The following is an 18088-nucleotide window of genomic DNA, read 5'->3' as shown; positions in this document are numbered from 1 at the left end:
ATTTACCGACAGGTCTGACCTCTCGGTAAATAGCGGCCCCAAAAGTGCAAAATCGCAATTTCTTGATGTGTCATGAATAGCATTTGAGGAATCTCTATTAGAGATTCCTTAAATGCCATTCCTCGCAAATATGCGAATTCTTAAATAGCGATTTTTGCATTTGGGATTGTGAATACCAAATGCAAAAATCGCACTCGCAAAGGGCCATATTCTCAGAATCTGGCCCTTTTGCGAGCGCTATTGCCTACATGAATCAGGCTGTAAGTCCTTTAGAAAAACTAAACAACTTTTCATTGCTTTTTCCCCACCTCATAAAGGCAATCCCATTTCAAAAGCAGGCATTGCAGGGTGGATTGTTAAGTGCATCCAAATATGTTACCTTAAAGCCAAACGTACATTAACAATTCCCCCTAGGGCTCATTCTACGTGCAAACTATGGATTTTATAGGGATCATTCCCTTAGATGACATCTGCAAAGCTGCAACTTGGTCTACACCTCCCACATTTACCAAACACTATTGTGTAGATGTGCAAGCAAAACAACAAGTTAATGTGGGCTAAAGAACACTTTTTCAAACCACTGCAACAGATATAGGTTAGCCACCGCAACAAACAAAACTGCTGTATAGTCTATACACAGTAAATAATCTACAGCTCATATGCCCCAAACGGAAAATGCTACTTACCAGTATGCATCTGTTCTTAGCATGTTGTGCTGTAGATCATAAACGCCCAGCCGCCTCCCCGGGTACCTTTATCTGTTGCAGTGATATCTTACTTAGATACATCACACATGGACATCTCTTTCTTTTCTTACTAACTCCATCATCAGCCTTTATGGCGAAAACAATCTGGGGATGGAGTCAATGCCCATGTGCACTAACATCTTAAGGAGGAGTCACCTATCTCGTGACTACAAAGACTTCGAACAAAAACAAACTGCAAACATCTGAGACCAACACCGGATGGTGATCTATGCACAGTATATGAATCTACAGCTTTACATGCCAAGAACAGATGCATACTGGTAAGTAGCATTTTCCTTTGGCCACATGATAAATGAGAGTGAATTTGTTCAAAGTTAGTACCTGCAACACTGCCACTATTCTAGGAGATGCAAACACAGACCTCTGTCTTGTCAGCAAAGCCAACAATCAATGAAAGCAAGCTCACTATCCAAGTTCAGAACATTCTGAGATGTCCTTCACTCATATGAGTAGGGAAACCATTTAGGTTTTCAAAAGAACCCTCACCCACTTACGCTAGTTAGTGGCATGCTTCATCATAAGGTTCCCACTATAGAAGCCTATCTCATCTGGGTGTGCTGTAACATCTGGATTACAGCAAAGTGGGTTTTTGTGGTTATTTTGCAAGGAACAGTGAATTGAAATTATCTCAACTTGCCTACCTTTCAAGGCAATTTTAATGATGGAAATGTTGGGTAAGGTTACAAACAAAGGTGGATGTGATGTGAGATAGTGATGATCTCCCACATCCTGGGACTACATGTTTCAGCCATTAGTTTCCACAGGGTCAATATGGAATTCTTCTGGACCAAGGCCACATGTGCGCTAAGACATGCGGCGCTGATATATCAATTCGTAATTTATAATTTCTTCTGCCACTCTGTGTGATCATTTTATTTACTTATTTAAATACATTTTCTTTATTAAGAATTCAACAAGTACAATCTCGTTAGTACAGCACGTTTACATTTTGAAACTTAGTCCATATGCCTATACACACAGTATTCAGTTCCCCTTTCACCAAACTCTATCTGATCTTAATGCCCAACCCTTCCAGGACCCTCCTCAAGGGTAGGGAGGTAGGGAGGCAGGGAGACAGGGAGACAAGGGACCTGGCACGTATAAATCCCAGTAGCACCTTTCTACCTAGTATTCAGCGGGGGATTGCTCTCCCCATCCCACCGCCCCACCCCTCCATAGTCCTATCAGGGCAGTTCAGCCACCAACTCAAACTATATTGTGTGTCCCCGGTATCCGATGGATTTAGTGACAAGTATGACTTCACGGGATACCAGATATCTCTCGGTCTGGAGGACAGAGGCATCCGTTCAGAATATATTGATAACTGTTACTGGCAATATATCAGGTCCCTGAGCCAATCCTTAAATTTGGGAGCCCCCCCCCACCCTGCATGCCACTCTCTGCTTGGTCATAAATAAGCAAGCAAAGCGATACGTATTGTCTGATTGTGACATCCACCTTTTCAGTATATCCTACTAATTCCACGAGAGGGGTAAGCTGCAGTTGTGTGCTTGTCATTTGGAAAAGGGCTTTCTCTATGTGCATCCAATATCTGTGGACTTCAGGGCAAGCTCATGCTGTATGTAGGAAATCCCCTCCTTCGGCTCCACACCGGTCACACTTATCGTTAGAGCGCAATCAGTAGCGGTTGAGTTGGACAGGGGTGTACTACATCCAGTGTATAAATTTATAATGTATGATTCGAAGTTGGCTACTGCCCGTAATCACCCCCGTCTGCTAACAGCAATAGGTCCCTTGCTGAATGCTAAGTGTAGTGCCTATCTTGGCCTCCCACCCCAGTCTTGTCCCCCCCGGACATTGCGTCTAGTCCTGATTGAGTGCATCTGTATAGTAATGCAACTACATCAGTAGTATTTGGGGTCTGCAAGAGAGTGTGTAATGGGGTGAGTATCTGGGGCTCTCGGGGGAAACCGAGCATAGACGCTTTGACCTTATGCCTCAGCGCTATATATAAAAATATCTCCATTGGGGTGGCGCTCTGACCTCAAAAAAAGATTCTCGACTCCGGAAATTTCCCTCACTTTACATATCTCCACATGTATGTATTCTGGCATTAAGGAGCACCCCACCTCCTGAGTCACTTGGAGTTACAGGTGATAAGATAATAGTAGGAGAGGGGAAAACAGCATGGGGTATTCAGTCTCCTGGCTAGACCCTGCCAAGCAGCTGTGGTGCAATCTACGGTGGTGGTACTGGTGCCCACCTTCTGCGAGCGTGTGCCCAAAAAGACTATCATCGGTATGGGAGTCATATATCCCTGCTCTATGGCTAAGGGGAGGTGGAACCAGTAGGCTGCGTAATGCGCTTGAGTGCAAAGAAAGTCCAGTACAAAATCAGGGACTTCAAACCCTCCCTGTGAAAAAGGTTGCATCAGCACTTCCCACCGGAACCTGGGTTGTTTCCCTCCCCAGGTTAGACGGATAAGTTGTGTTTTTAGTTTAAAAAAGGTGCAGTGAGGGGATGGGAATATTAATAAGGAGATAAAGCAGTTTGGGCAAGATGACCATTTTAATCAGTGCGAGGTCACCTGCCAGTGACAATGGCATGATAATCCACCTTGTAATGGAGTCTATCAGAGCTTCCATCGCTGTGCCATAGTTAGCTGGGATTAGGGCCTCCCTATCTCTAGTGACAACAATCCCCAGATATTTAACCTCTGCATCTGACCACCCCAGTGGGAAATTCAGGGCGGGGAGTGGAGTGTTAGGGGCGAGAGGAAAGATGAGGGATTTTTCCCAGTTTATCAGTATGCCTGAGTGCGCTCCATAGCTGAGGAATTTCTGCAGTGTTGGGTTGAGGCTCACTTGGGGAATGCATACATATACAGTAATATCATATACATATAGGGACACCAATAACTGTCTGGTTGGGTAGCGTATCCCACATTCCCGAAGATGTTTCCTAAGTTTGGCAGCCGGGGGTTCCACTGCCAAGGCAAATAGGAGTTTAATCTTGGAAAGGAAAATTGGGGGGGGGATCCCATTAGATTCTTTATTGGCAGGAAGTAATCCTATTCCTGGTAATCAAAAGCTTTCGTGGCGTCTAAGAGTACTGCCACCGTAGCTATTTATGGGCCAATATCTCGTAATAGTGAGAAAAGGGTGCAGAGATTATGTGACTTTGCCGTTCCTGGTATGAGGCCAGATTGATAGGGCAGCACCAAAGAACTCATAAGTAGACTAAGCCTGTTGGCTAGCATCTTGGCCAATATTTGAATATTGAAATCTATCAGTGAGAGGGGTCTCTATGATTCACAGTTTTCTGCTGTTTTCCCTAGTTTAAGAAGGGATATGATCAAAGCTTCCTGCATGGTAGGTGGAAGATCCCCGGACTTTAGGGCCTCCTTGTATAGCTTCATCAGGACAGGAATGATATTATCTGCATAGGTTTTATAAAACTCATCAGGAAGGCCGTCCGGGCTGGGGGCACATCTCGGCCGTAGCTGTATAATTGCAGCACTTCTTCGAATGCAGCAGAGAGAAACGTGCGCTGAGAATACGCCAACCAACCCAAAGTGACATCACCCAGGTAGTCATCTACGTCCAGATGTTGGGATTTACGGGTCATGTGCATAAAAGGTTGAGAATGTCCAGAGAATCTCCTCCATATCTTTGTGTAGGGCACCCTCTGGGTCCCTCACCTCAAGTACATAGTTTGAGAAGCAACGCTTGCTGACCAGTTCGGCCAGAGCCTTGGCAGATTGCTCTCCCTCCCCATACTGTCTAGCCCGATAATACCTGCTGCAGAAGAGGCATTCTCATATTCTGAGTGTGTTTCTCTTAATTTGATCTTGGCATCAGCCTCCTGGGGGCGATGAATCTGAGTTTCCATATCCTTTAATTGACTTTCCATTTTCTCAAGGGTTCTGAGAATATCCCACAATATATCCCCCACTTTGGCTAAGCAGATACCACTCATAGTGACCTTAAAGGCTTCCCATACAGTCTCTGGCTTCAAGACAGATTGTATGTTGCGCTGAAAGAAATAGTTTACCTCCTGGCGTACTTCCTCTCAGAAAGGGGTGTCTAGGAGTACAGTAGGGGAGAGTCTCCTAAACATGTAGGGGGGAGTGATGTGGTTATGGACGCAGGTAGGGGTGTGATCAGAAAACGTGCAAGCCAGGTGACGCGCCAGTGTTACCCAAGTGCCTAACCCCTTAGATATGATCCAGTAGTCCAAACGGGACCAGCTAAGATGCACTGAGGAATAGCATGTACCCTCCCTTCCCAAGGGTTGATGAGTCCTCCAGGCATCCAATAGGCCATGATATCCGATGATGCCTTGGAGGTGACGTCGGGCATTCGTGTTGTGGTGCGATTGAGGGTGCGACCTGTCCAGTTGTGGGTCAAATGTTAAATTGAAATCCCCCCTTAGATAATGTATTTAGATCATATAGTTGCCACCAGCCCCCATAATTTAACGCCTTAATCGCGGTGACAATTCCGCCGCGGTGCGGGCGTTCCATTTTGTGGGCGGGTCCGCGGCAGCCAACGGACGTGCGCAGCCTACGAAGGTAGTGCTCGCGACGACCATTGGCCGACGGGCGCAAGGAAAGGGTTAATGAAGAAGGTTGCATTGTCAATGTTGGGCCCATAACAGTTATGCTAGAGTAAGGAACGTGGGCAGCCAATCTACCCCACATAATTAGGTACCTTCCTGAGGGGTCTTCCAGGGAGTCTGCCGTGACATAGGTTGTATATTGTTTAATAATGGTGACGGTGCCGCTAGAGTATGTGGAGTAGGAGGAGAAACAGCTGTGGGATGCGCAGCGACTCGGGAAAGTGAGTCAGGGATTCGGGCTGATGTGTGTCTCTTTGAGCATTGCAAACTGGATGTTATAGATAGGCTAAAATATGTTGCAGTTTGCGTGGAACTCCATGGCCCCTCCCAGTCCATGTCAGGAAATTGTATCCCGGACCTGGTGGATTGTGTATCAGGGTGTGAGGGTTAGGGTTATATCTGCTAGTGGCGCCTAGCTGGGCAGCAATCTTGGGCTCACAGTGGCGACTACTGGGCGTTCATCGTGCTGTACAACATATATTGTAGACAAAACATTTCAACCCCACCCATCCCCTCACCCACAATGGCAGCCCACACTCTGCATGATTATTTATAGTGCAGTATTCCCTTTCAACATGGATACTCTGATGGGGGCGGACCCTGTAGTCACACATTCATCAAGGTGTCTCGCCCAAATTGTACATCTTTGGAGAGCTGTATAAATAATCGCCCAATGTGATAAAAGAAATTGTAAATTACAAATTGATATATCATTACCGGATATCTTAGCGTGCATTTGGCCTCGGTCCAGAAGAAAGCCATATTGACCTTGTCAGCAGTGGAACTATTGGCTGAAACATGTAGATCCAGGATGTGGAAGATCATAACTATCTCACATCACATTCACCTTTGTTTTTAACCTTATCCAAGGTTTCCATTATTAAAAATTGCCTTGAATCAGAGGCGTGACTAAGTGGTCCAACACGGCAGACACGCTCTAGGTGAGCTCCCTTAGCCCTACCTCTTATCTGCCATATATCCTGCTGAATCTGCCTTGCTGAAGATTCTTGTGCCCCCACTGCGAACCCCTTATCTGGCTGCTACCTGTAGACGGTGAAACAACACTGACCTTAGCTGTTGCATCCTGCTGCGCCAGATGCTGGTATGTTGTGGCCTGGACGTCTGCTTTAAGGCCCGAGGGCCCATCTCCCTTCCGGAAAGAAGTGTGTCAGGTCTGGAGTGAGGCAGCGATACACCCAGGAGGGGTGATCGCCGGGAATAGCTGCCTGCTGTTATCCCGGGCCGCAGTAACATATACAGCCCGGAGACACTGGCAAGTGGGGCAGTGGGGCCGCCATCAGGCCCACATATAAGGAGTTGCGCGGAGGCCACAGGCAGGCCTCCACTGCTAAGCCCGACCAGCAGCTACCGAGCCGCCCAAGCTCCAGCTGTCAGATCAGGCCACGGCAGCTGCCATGTCTGGGCAAGGTGCCATTGAGGCGAGGCTGCAGTGCAGGAGGGCCTACTAAGATCAGGGACAGCCCGGAGACATCAATATCCTGTGCCTGGAGCTTCCCTGGGTGCGGACCGTGCCTTGGCCTGTACTGGGGCGGCATGGCTGAGTGTGGCGGCCTACCGGAATTCGGAAGAATTAGTATCCACAATACTCAACTGCCCCCGGGTATATCAGTCATGCCCTGTTCCTAGCTACATCAGGCACATACTACACCCTGCAACCCACTCTCAGGAGCTGAAGGGAGCAATACAAATCTAGTACCGGACACCCAGCTGCATCCCGCTGCTTCATACCCCCGCCAGCGACCAGCAGTCTGTACGCTGGAAAAAGACATGGCAGCAGCAGAAAACATTGGTGTGGGTCCAGGCCCCTATGTCACGACAGAGATACAGGCTTCAGCCCGCCTTCCCACGCTGCAGAAGGTGAGCTGCAAGATTCCCCAGGGGTGCCTAAACCGAACAGCTCAAAGGGAGCAAGGAGTGGCTGGGCTTTGAGACCAGGGAGGCAGTGGCCTATACCCGGTTGGCGGGGCGAGGCACCCTTGGGCGGGGTGTAGCGGCACGCCCACCGGGGTAAGCGATTGGGCTGGTCCCGGTGCAGCTTGTGGGCATGTGGCTTGTCCACAGCCTCCATCTATAAAGGGGAAGGCCAAACCAAATCTCTGGGGGAAGGTTTTCCCACCTCACGACACCACTACCAAACAGAAGACATATACCCCGCCTGGGCTCGTCCTACGCCTGTAGTGGCCAGCGGACTGATTTATCGAACTGCCTAAGAACGAGCAATGATGAAAGATAAAATGCCGGGAGCGACCACTATGCAGAGCACAATGGATTGATATACAGGTTAAGGAGCCCAAGCACCAGACCCTGGAGGCTTAACTAGTGTCATACCAGATAATACAGCTTTGATGGCTACTATCACACAATCTAGAGACATGCTAGACACTAAAATAGGTGCGGTGGGATCATGCTAATATAGCAATACTTGTGTAATGCAGTTGATAGGATCACGGAGACCGAGATGAGGATGGAAGACACTGTCACTTCCCTGCAGAAAAATGTGTGTACCCTGGAGATGCTTACAAGAGGCCTGGCAATGTGAGTGGAGGATGTTGAGGGACGGGCCGAAGAAATATCCTTCGCTCCGTGGGCTTCTCTGAGGGCTGCGAAGAAGATGATATGGAGAAATTCCTCACTAAATGGCTCTCTGATTGGCTCCCTCCTGATTCTTTATCTCCATGCTTCATTATAGAGCGAGCATACAGGGCTGTACTTCAAAAAAAAACTCCTTGCGCAAAGCCGAGACCGGTTATAGCCCGGATCCTGAACTATCATGACAGAGACAATATCCTGCAACAGGTCAGATTGAAAGACTCACTATCCTATGCCACCCAATGCAATCTAATTCTTCCAGACTACACTAAACTTGTTCCGCAGCGTTGACAATCCTTCACAGAGGCAAAAGCCCGCCTCCACAATTTTAATATTTCCTACTCTCTATTCTTCCTGGCCCGGCTGAGAGTGTTTCATCAATCTTTCGCACTTCTTAGAATCCCCGGAAGAAGTATTCGCTTGGACAGATGAGGTGGTGAAGGTCAGGCCTCACACGCCACTGCATCATGACTCTGATTAGTCCTCCAGTGACCTGGCTCGCAAACAGTCTATGCTTATATGAAAACGGAACCACAAGTCCAGAGCGCGGCAACGATCCAAGTCCAGCTGCGACTCTACTCTAACAACCAGGACCCAACACGGATTGACAGCTTCGTAAAAAGTTACATAAGGGGGCAACATATGCAACATTCAGCCGCCGACGGCGAAAGATTAGGAGGGTTATCTCCCTCCAAAGGACATGTTGAAACTCTAGGGGTACCCATTTGAACATGGCTTGGTTAATGGGGATTCTTTTGGTTAATGGGGATTCTTTGGTGAGAGACGGTACTTGGTCCCCGTTGGGGTCAGGACCGTTTCTACGCCGGGGCAGATACTTCAACTGTTTTGAGGTATGGGGTGGGATAGGGGGTTGTTGGGAAAGTTCTTGTTGATATCTGTGCTATGACTTACCATCATACAAACGGTGCTCCCCCAGTTGCAGCCACTTACAGGTCCACTCTACTACATACATATTGCCCGACCCTATGCCCACAGGGATGACAACTGCCCCAGGGAGTGGGATCCAGATAGTTGGCATATAAGAGTTGTCTTGGACAAGATAAAAAGAGGTGTTATTCTCCGCCAGGCTAAACGGTACCAAGCAGACATCCTATTGTTACAGGGAACCCACCTCTTGTGCACCAAAACCCCATGACTCTCCCGCTTTGCGTATTCCCGGGTTTTCTAGGCAGATTTCGTGAGTGGCTCTTGGGAGTAGCCATCCTGATTCATCATAGGGTTCCATTTGAACACGTTAAATCATGGATAGATCCACAAGACCAGGTACATTATCATAACAGGCACAATAGAAGTGAACAAATTGTGCTGGGTAGCATATATGCGTCCCCCCACCCCTTGAACTTGGTGTTGTACTTGATTACGCTTTGGACAGAAATATCGGACGGACTGATGTTGTTGTTGGAGATTGAAACGATGTGATACACCTGGCCCCGGACAGGTGGCGAGAGAATGCAGACCACTGGTGCTATGTGACTCACACTTGAAATCCTTAGTAGACGTGCTGGGTTGGATGGACATCTAGAGGAGACTTCACTCGACTTACCACTGGGTACACATATTACTCTGGGATACACAATCTTTCTCACAATTAGATTATATATATTTGTACCCTCTGGGTACACCCATAGAGTAACAACAGTAGAGATCCTACTCAGAGGCCTCTCCGACCATTCCCCAGTGACACTTGGACTTCAAATCGGTCCCGATCGCCCCACCTTTTGTTGGCGTCTCTCCCCGCTTGGCGTCTACAGGATCAACAATATAGATCACAAAGGATCAAGCGATTGCCAAATACCTTGCCCATAACATAGGGACAGTGGAATCTGCAGAGACTACGAGGCATAGATGTCTCCTTTTGTACAGCTCAACTTAAGTGCCGACGCAAAACACTAATACAGACAGTAGCCCAACTCATAGACTTGGAACGACACGGAGGGGGGGGTGGAATGGGAGCCAGGTACTTCGTCAACTGCTTCTTATGCAACAGATTTATGCAAGTGACCTACTTGAGGAGGCTAGGCTGGCATCCTGGAGTAGGATATATCAATGGGGAGATAAATCCAGCAAACTACTGCACCGCCGATGCCAGCAGACACTATACCCTTCTAGTATTCCAAGTAGTGGTGGCTCGCAAAGGTAACGCTGTGGAGCGGTGAGGCGGGATGGTGGCGGGGCTGAGTGGGGGTAGTCGAGGTCGACATACGACGGGAAAGTGTAGAGTAAATAAATAAATAAATAGCATCGCCGAGTCTACACTTTCCCATTGTTTGTCGACCTCCACTACCCCCATCCAGCCCTGCCCCCACGCCGCCCCTCCTCACCGCCCCACAGTGTTACCTTTGCGAGCCGCCACTGATTCTAAGTATCCGTGGCACAGATGGCAAGGTACTTAGTAATTCTTCCCAGATTGCCACCAACTTTGCAAATTATTACACAGAGTTGTATGCCTCTAGAGAGATGATACCGGAAGCAACTATACAACGATTTATAGATGACTTGCCACTGAATGCTTTGTCGGATGTGTCAAGAACACAGTAGACACCCCCCCCTCACAATTGGAGAGCTGGAGTTGCACTAACGGACCTGCGCACAGGCAAAGCACCGGCTTCCCATGCAAGTTTTTCAACATCTATCAATCCTAACTCGGCGCCTGCACTTCATACTGTCCCATTTCTCTGTTAAATGTAGAAGCTAAGTTTCTTGCTAAGGCCCTCAGTAACTGCATATTGCCATATATAACCGAGCTGGTACATCCAGATGGGGCGGGCTTCATGCCCCACAGGAGCTCGCGCCACAATATTCGCCGTGCCCACAATGCCATAGCAGCGATAGAATGCCACAATGGTCCAGCACCACTGTTACTAGCAGATGTAGATTAAGCTATTAATTCGCTTAGCTGGCCATATCTCTTCGCGCTTCTGCGACTGCTTAATATAGGCCCCCTCTTTCTATCATACATACACCTTCTGTCTACAGACTTTACAGAGTTGGTGCAAGTAGTGGGGTCGGTTTCCCACACCTTCTCAAAAGGTCAAGATACCTGTCAGGGGTGTACCCTATCCCCTTATCTTTTCGCGCAAGCGATGGAGCCGTTGGCAGCGTGGGTTAGGACAATACCCAGGTGCATGGTTTTGAGTGGTCGAGGGAAGTCTCCAACCACATCGCTCTTTATGCAGAGGACATCCTATTTTTTCTTACTGACCCCAATAGGAGATGCCCAAGACTGCTTTGTATTATGCAGATTTTTGGCGAGATCTCCGGCCTCTTTATGAATACTCGCAAATTAATCCTAAGGCCATTGATGGGAGCAAGCGGACTGGGTGCAAGGTCAGAGGAAGTAACGGTCACCACGTAGGGCCTACCTTACTTCTATCTCTCGGCCTCCCAACACGTATCATAAGAGAAGAATCTTGCCCCTTTAAAGACACAAGTCAAAGACAAAATACGTGCCTGGTCGCATTTGCCTCTGTCCCTATTTGGACACTCCGCTATATTCAAGATGGTATCTCTACCTCGTCTCCTCTACCTGATGCAGAACCATCCATTCCAGACGTGTGGTTCTGGCATATTAAAGCAGCTCTAGGGCAATTCCTTTGTGAAGGTGGCTCGGCTCAAGTGGCCTTATGAACATGTTTTCAATCCACCTATTGGGGGGATAGCCAACGCAGACATTCAATCCTAATATGCCGCTCCCCACCTACTGGTACTAAATGAATGGTGGTACGGGAATAGACGAGATCCAGCGTACGCAGTGGATCGCTGGTTAATGGGAGACACAACCCTTCATACATATCTTCATGTGGGACCGATGCTCCAGACACTGACGCCGGCGACGAGAGTAGTGTTCGAAACCTGGACACAATCACTCCGTAGGATGGGATGGTGGGACAGACTCTCCCCTCTGGCACAACGGTTCCTTGCCCCCAACTGGCCACACTTGCAGGATTCCAGGGGTGGCATGATATTGGTATTTCCACGCTCGGGCAGTCATGCGGGGCGGACATTGAAATCCTTTCAAGAGCTTCATAGAAAATATGATATGCCCCGTACACAGTTTTATAAATATCTTCAATTACGACATGCTCTCTCTCCCTACATCACACAAATTGAAACCCTGCCTGATTTCAACCCGATAGAAGCAAAAGTTTTCATGGGGGACCTCGGGACCACAAAATGACTAAGATATACCAATCACTCATAACAAATAGCCCTACTCCATTCGACACACTCAGAGTGACTTTGCAATCGGACCTAGTCCAGCTCGATGATGATGACTGTACAGAGGGACTGAAATCCCTGTGTGAAGCAGCCATCGCCTAGTGATTGAGGCTCTTTGAATTCAAATACCTGCATCGGGTATACTATACCAGACACAGGCTCTGGAGGGCGGGGCTTGTGGCTTCCCCTTTATGTTTCCGATGTGGCAATACAAACGGCACCTTGTAACACACTATTTGGCAATGTGCGGCACTGATCACATTTTGGAAGGGGATCCAAAATCACCTTTCTGTGGTGCTGAGTTGGGATATTCCTATGTCCTTGAAACTGGTCGTATTGCGCATCACAGTCGGGATTGGAGGTAATTGCTATAAGTGCCATCTACTGTTTCTGGGCCGAACGTTGGAGAAACGAGATATCCCCAAAGAGTGGAAGGCCACCTCTCCCCCCTGCTGGCTGTTTTAGAAAAAGGGGATGTACCACTGCATGGGTATGGAGCTGCCTATATATAAGGCTAGGGGATGCCTGCAAAAACACCCTAAAATCTGGAAGAGATGGCCAGACTATCAAGGCCTTTATATTGAGCCCATCACCCCGATGTGAACATATACAAAAATAATGGGACAATAGGGAGGCAGACAATTGTATTATCCAGTGATTCATTTACATTAAGGACACAGTGGTGGGGGATACCGGTACTAGGGATTATAGAGCAGACGAAGCACATCAGGTTGTATTTCGGAATGCTAAAGATATGTTTCACCTTATATTTTTCTTGTATGGTTATGACAAATGATTACATTTTGGTTGTATTGCTAAATATTGCTGGTTCTATCCACAACTTCCGTCGAACCAGACTGTATATGGCTGTTGACACAATCAAATATCTTCTTTAAAAAAAATTGCCTGCAATGGTGGGCAAGCTCGAGGTAATTTTAATCATCTATTCCTTGCAAAACAGCCAGAAACAAATCCACTCGGCTGTAATGCAGGCTTTGCAGCACACCCAGATGTGTTTGGCATCCTTGGTCGGAACCCTATGATGACGCATGCCACTCACTAGCGTTAATGGGTGAGGGTTTTTTTAAAACCTAAAGGGTTGCTGTTGTAATTTCCTAAATGTCTAAGTTGGTACATTCCGTTCCCCCTCCCTTTCATGCCCCTGTTGGGCTGACCCTTGGCGCTGTCAACATTCTATGTCACACTCCTGATCAGTACCTGACTGGTAGGGCTTCTGGATGTCGTCTGATTTCATACCTGAATAAAAAGAAACTCAACTTATTTGTGGTGTGGTTAATTATAATACTGGCGACGATTGTTGGGAGGAGGCCAAACCGCGACATCCCCTTAATTTGTTACCCAGGACCAGTGAAGTGAAGGAGGAAAAAGGAAATAAAGCGGAATTAAAGTTCGACTACGTGAGGAAGATTTACATACCCTATTGTAGTAAGACTGCAAGTAAAGAAGAGGTGAATATATACAAAAGGACACTGAATACTGAGCAGACTGAGGAAGAGAGGAGGTGCGTGGAAGGGAAATAATTGTTATGTGCACAATAAGGGTCGGAAGAACGTGTGATAAATAAAAAGGAAGAAGAGGAAGAATTGAGGCGGATCGGCTAGCTGGGAGATTGAGAACAGCTGTGAGGAGACCGATCTGCTGGCGGTGATGGGCAGTGAATGAGGAAATAAAAAGGTACTTACAGTGCACTGGTGCAAGCGGGAAATTGGCTGCGAGGCGACTGTGAGGCAGCACTTCCTGAAGTGAGCGGAGCCTTAGTGGTGACCGGAGCAAGTAGCGGTAGGTCAAAAAGGCGAATGTGAGGTGGCTCATCGTGTGTGAGAGGAGCCTTCGAGGTGACAGGAGCAGGCGGCGGCGTTTCAGAGAGAAGAGGGTGAGCAGGAAATCCTTAGGTGAACGGAGTTCTGTGGTGATCGAAACTAGCTGCGGCTGGGTCGTGCCGTCGGAGAAGGGTGAGGCAGCCGAGTGGAAGATCGTGTGGCCGCAGTAATTGCGTGTGCGGAGGACGCTGACTGAAAATTCCAGGGAAGAGTGAAGTAATCAACAGCCACGTTAAAGGAAGGTCCACGTGAGGCGAAGCAGAGAGGTTGTGGAGAAACGAAGAAACAGCATCGCTTCTGAGGTGGACTGTGTTGTGTTTTGGTGAGGAGTAGAAGAGAAGCCAGGAAGGAAAACACAGACCTAATGCGTTGAAGGGGATTTAGACTAATTCCGGCATCTGTGGATGCGACAGTAGGAAAACAAGGTTGGAGTGGCAATTGACTGATTCAAAAAAAAAAAAAAAGGAAATTTATGGAAGAGTGAGAACTGGCAAGAGATATTTGACAGTAAATGTGACAATAATTATACGCATGGAATTCGAGCGTTACAGTAGAGGTGGAAATGGTTTAGAATACAGGAGTGAATGGAAGCTTTACAGTAGACGCACAAAGTAAATTGGTTAAGGGTGAGCTGAAATGTTATGATAATAGCAAGGGAAGTTAATGGTAGGAAGTGTATTTTAGAACAGTGAGATAATTTAGCAAGAATTATTACAAGTGTGATAGCATATTTCTGTCTACACAGTACAACTAAGTTGTAGCTAGAGGCGACAGGCAGGTTCAGCGGAGTTCGTAAGAGAGCTGAGGAGACTCCGGACTTGTGAGGCGGCAAACTTGTTAACAGATTCTTCAAGGTAAAAAGAAGAAGAACTACGGAAAAAATAAAGGAACTTTTTATCCGGGGATCTCTCACAGTGAGTAGGGAGCACCATAGGAGGTGTGACAGGAAATATTTAGCGCACGAGCAGATGTTGAAGAAATGTACAAGTAAAAGATGTGAAATGCGATAGTAAATGTAAGTAACAGGTGGGCAAAGTAAAGTGAATAGTAACGTGGTGAAATTAAGCATACTTGCACCTGAATTTGTGAATGGTTCCTAGGTAGTGAGTGAACCAGTAGGTAGCAAGGGTAGGTAAACTTAGCATATCTAGGGTATAGGCATTACGCTGTGGAGGAATCTAGTTAAGGGTGCTGCGCAAATATAAACTATTAGGAGGTGCACCAGTGTGTTAGTAGTACGTTTGGAAACAAGAGTTACCCCTCCGAAAGTCATCATAGAAATGGCGGCAGCTAGCATGAACCAACCGCCACCCTTCCTAACAGAGGAAGGGGATCCAGTGCTGCCATGGAAAGATTGGAGGAAGGGTTTTGAATCCTGTCTAGTTGCAATAGGTGCAAGTGGGTTTTCAGCTATAAGAAGGCAGAATATACTCTTGATAAATCTAGGTATTGAGGGAAGGAAAGTTTTTGACAGCCTACCAGATCTGGAAGGGGGTGTATGAAAATATTATAAGTGTCACATTTTTCATTTTTCACCCTGCCAAGGTGCTAGAAAAACTCGCACACCAACAACTTGCTGGTTTTCTTGAGACCTATGGCCTTCTCCACACTTCCCAGCATGGATTCAGGACGGACCATAGTACCGAGTCGGCACTGATTGAAATGGCCGATTCCGTACGGTGGAAACTGGACGGGGGTTCAAGAGCGGTGTTGGTGCTGCTCGTTTTATCGGCAGCTTTTGACACCGTCTCTCACCCCGTCCTGATTGACCGCCTTAGGTCTAGCGGCATTCAAGGAAAGGCTCTGGATTGGTTGTCCTCCTTTCTTACCAATCGGACACAGGCAGTGTCTTCACCCCCTTTCATGTCCAATCATCGCCCATTAAAATGGGGAGTCCCCCAGGGCTCGGCACTGAGTCCTTTATTATTTAACGTGTACTTTTCCCCACTTGCAGAACTTATCTCAGAGCTGGGAATTAAGGTCATCTCATAAGCAGACAATATTCAACTCCTGTTTGCCTATGATGGTATCCCTATTTCAACCACCTTTGACCCATTAAAAAACTGTCTTCGTAAGATTGCTCAGTGGATGGATGATAATTTCCTCCGACTTAATGCGGGAAAAACGGAGGTCTTATTCTTTCATCAGCCATCACCTTGGATTCTAACCTCTCGTGGCCACTCGACCTAAGCTCTGCCCCCTCCCAAAGGAATCAGTTAGAAACTTGGGGGTTAGATGGGACACCACCCTTTCTTTTAAAAATCAAGTTCAAGCAGTGTCCTTCTCCTGCTTTTTGAAGATTAGGATGATTAAGAAATGTATTAATTTTCTCCCCTCCAACACCAGGAAAACGATTGTTCAGGCCCTTATCACCTCGCATTTGGATTATGCGAATGGTCTTTACTTGGGGATGGCTTCTGGCCTCTTAGATAGGCTTCAGATAGTCCAAAACGCAGCAGTTCGGTTAGTTTGTGGTATCTCTCTACGAGAGCACATTTCTCCCCACCGACGGGCACTGCATTGGCTACCGATCCAAAGAAGAGCCGAATTTAAGGCTCTTACCCTAGCCCATCGTTCACTCAGGGGTAAAGGATGCGTCTATCTGTCCTCCTGTCTCCAACCCTATAGCAATGCTAGGAGTCTCCGTTCTAGCTCTCAACACTTGCTGTCTACTCCTAGATACAAAAGAGCTCGTTCAGGGGCAAAACTTTTCAGGTCAACGCTTCTGCCCTATGGAACAAGCTGCCTGTTTCTGTTCATATAATAAAAGATGAAAAACCCTTCCGTAGAGCTCTAAAAACTCTCCTCTTCTGTTAACGTTCCCCTCAATCGAGTAAGATGCTGCACAGCTGCTGAAGCGCCGGGACACCCCGTTGGGGTAGCTGCGCGCTATATAAAACACACTTAATAAATAAATAAATAAATAAAGGAGAAGGAGGCGACATGGATATCTATGATCAAAGCTTAAAGAAACTAGAATTGCAATATGCTGACAAGATAAATGTGGTATTAAAAAAGACACAAGTTTTATGGAAGGGTACAAGGGAAAATGAGAAAGTAGGGAACTACATAGCATGCCTGAGAGGTTTGGCAAAAACATGTGAATTTAATGAGTTAACAGAATCACTTATAAGAGATCAGTTGGTGAGATGTACCAACAATAAGAAAATCCAGGAGAAGTTGTTGGTAGGTAATCCAGATTTGAGAGATGCCATAGAGATAGCCAAGAGCGTAGAACACACAGCAGAATGTGTGAAAGAAATGAATATACAGTAGGGGAGCAATGTAAATGAAATTGGTGACAGTAAGGAGGACAACAGAGAAGTATATGCTGTAAGGAATACAAAGGGAAAAGAATTTTATAAGGAACAAAACAAAGAGAGATACAATGAGGAAAACAGACTGAAATGTTTTAGATGCGGCAGTACAAGACATTTAGCGAACAGTATCAGATGCTTGGCAAGAACAGCGACTTGCAGGAAATGTAACAGGAAAGGGCATTTTGAAAGAGCATGCAAAGATATTTCAAAAAAATCTGTGAATTTAGTAAGCAATAGTGGTGTAAGTGAAGAAGGTTATGTGTTATGCATAGACAACAAAGATGAAGAATCCGTCAGGTTGGTAGCATTACCAAAGTGTGTGATTGAGCTTAATGATGATGCGATAGAAGTATATGTAAATTCTTGTTCGCAATTTACTTTTATCAACTTGAAGACATACAAGGAGAAATCTGAGAAAAGAGGTGTAAAGCTGGAAAAACCAGACGCATGCCCGGTTGGTTACAACAGTGTAAGAATACCGTTAGAAGGAATGATCACTTGTAGAATATATTTTGAGGGAAGATGCACTGAAGGAAAAGTCTATGTGGCAACGGTGGGGTTAAACTTACTTGGATGGGCTCATCAAAAAGACTTAAAGATGAGATTATACCCCACAGCTGAAGAGCCAGTGATACCAGTAAGAAGAAGTGTGTGTAGTGTTGAGGTGGTAGAAGAGCAAAAAGAAACTTCCACTAAGAAACCATTTTTAGCGAGGGAAACCCCTAAAGAA

This window comes from Lissotriton helveticus, chromosome 10 (assembly GCF_964261635.1).
Source record: "Lissotriton helveticus chromosome 10, aLisHel1.1, whole genome shotgun sequence".
NCBI classification, from domain to species: Eukaryota; Metazoa; Chordata; class Amphibia; order Caudata; family Salamandridae; genus Lissotriton; species Lissotriton helveticus.
Note: the sequence above shows the minus strand (reverse complement) of the source record.